The sequence below is a fragment of the Macrobrachium nipponense genome, chromosome 29, assembly GCF_015104395.2.
Source record: "Macrobrachium nipponense isolate FS-2020 chromosome 29, ASM1510439v2, whole genome shotgun sequence".
Lineage (NCBI taxonomy): Eukaryota > Metazoa > Arthropoda > Malacostraca > Decapoda > Palaemonidae > Macrobrachium > Macrobrachium nipponense.
In genome coordinates, this window is record NC_061092.1 from 36,260,703 (window position 1) to 36,263,384 (window position 2,682).

Genomic DNA, 2,682 nt, shown 5'->3' on the forward strand with positions numbered 1-2,682 from the left:
TATTTCATGCAAAAGGGATTTATTTCCGCTTTGAAAAACAATGTGAGTTCATCCATCATGTGTGATAGCCAACAGGCCTGATTTTTGTATTGTTTTCAAAAGCCTTTAACTTTAGTACCGATGATATCAACGTTTCCACGAGAAACATCATTTCATTTAACAGAAACGTCTCGTTCGTACTTTTCCTGAGGCCTGCAACTGTTAAATTGGAAATGTAAAAACGAAACAACGAAACCGTTGAAAATTAAACCTGTATATTGACTGATATTAAAAATACAAGCAAGCATTGTGCATATAATCCTTTGTGGATTTTAGATAAAACGAAACGAGAAATGTTTTAGTAATATTACAATATGATACAAGAAGCCATATTATTTACATTCTTGTATCTGTGTGGATATATATATATATATATAAGATATATATATATATATATATATATTATATGTATGTATGTATGTATGTATCTTTATATATATATATATATATATAAATATATATATATTTTATATATCATATACATATATATTATATATATCATATATAAGTATTTGAATGGCATAGAAGACATAAACAGAAGGGAGTGGAAGGACATGTCTGAGGCCTTTGTCTTGCAGTGGACTGGAAACGGCTGATGATGAATTCGATGAGATATATATCATATATATATATAATATAGTATATATATGATGATATATATATATATATATATATATATATATATATATATACTATATATATATATATACATACATCATCATACATACACGCACAACACACACACACACACACACATATATAATATATATATATAGATATAGATATATATATATATATATATATATATATATATATATATATATATATATATATATATATATATATGGGATATGGGACCTTGTTTTCTTTACGCCAACATATGCTTTTCCTTAACAAAGCGAGGAGGAGAACGAACCCTTTCCTCTTGCCTATGCTTATTTCATTGCCACACAAGAATTGGTAAGTTCCCCCCCTTGGTGCATTTCTGCCTGAAACCAGATGAGCTACCAGTCCTCACAACGTAAAACTTACATTCTTATGCTAGATCAATTTCTAATGGCTGAACTCTCCTTTTATCTATGTATCCACACTGGTTGAAAGATGAAAAGGTAACGAAGGTGGAAGAAAGGAAATTTGCAACTAAAAGGTGAAATGGAAAAACAGACAAGGTAGAGGATAAGGTCCGAGAATGTGAAAGTATATGAAGAAAAAGACAAAGTATTATGGAGAGTTTGTACGTGAGTGAAAGATGGTTGGAGGATGTCCTAAGGACTTAAATAAATACAATCTGTAGTTAAAAATAGGGTCCTAGAATGCGGGAGGATGCAGTCCTGTAGAAATGTGCTCGGGTGATGATGTAAGAAAGATAGTAATGTAATTGGGATTGAGACAGTAGTGAATATATGCTAGTACAGAGCAAGCTGATGGTTGTAGTGGAGAAAGGGTAACGAGAAGCTAGAGCAATACATGATAATTATCTGGTTAAGGCACAAATGAATATAATAATACAAATTTGTTTGGGAGGTAGGGTTGAAAAGGTCCTTCCCAATGTCATTATGTCAAGTGAATTTCATACAGGATAAAGAAAAATAGCACAAAAGGAGATGGATGAAAAATGGGCTAGGGTGAAAGACATTCAAGATGAGTAGGCAAAATTTCATGAAAGTGGAACAGAGACAGCACACATTTTGGAGGTTTAGACGCTACGAAAACTGATGGGAATATACTCTGTCTGTCTATTTATATCTTTACACATTCACACTCTATATATATATATATATATATATATATCTATATATTATATATATATATATATATACATACATATATATATATATATATATATATATATATATATATATATATATATATATATATATATATATATATATGTGTGTGTGTGAGAGAGAGAGAGAGAGAGAAGACGTGAGAGAGAGAGAGAGAGGCGAGAGAGAGAGAGAGAGAGTAGGAGGAGATATGAAGAGAGAGAGAGAGAGAGAGAGAGAGCGTATCTGTATGAATATGCAGAAAATATGCATATTCAAGCGTTGATTTTGTACATAAATTCATGTTTAAAGAGGACGGCATACAGCACTAGTAACACGAACACTTTAACACTTAATCTTGTTTTGTATGTCCGAAACGTCAATATGATTATTCCTTTAATTAATCCGTTTTATATTCTCAACACCGGTGTTTTAATTAACTTATAAACGGTTTATTTACGTTGGAAGACAAAACACCAATAAGATCATTACGGTTTTATCGTAAAACTATGAATATATTTTGCATAAAACCAGATTATTAAAATTTCACTTGGACCAGTTATCATATTTGCGAATAAAAAGCATCAGAAAGGGCGTAGCTGCTCGTTTCATTGTTACTTGTAAACATATGATATATGAAGCTATTTTTAGGAGAGATAAAAACTCTATATTTTCTTAAGTTTCATATTACTCTATAGCGGAAGAAAAAAAGTATGTTGACTAAACCCATGCATACAGTATATTACGTTAAAAAACAAGTCCAATTAGTTTCTTAATACTCATATCGAGTGCAAGAAAAAATGCTGACTAAACACGTCTAAAAGCATTTAAAACTAAGACCAAGTCGTTTCATAATACCCAATAGTGGATGAGAAAA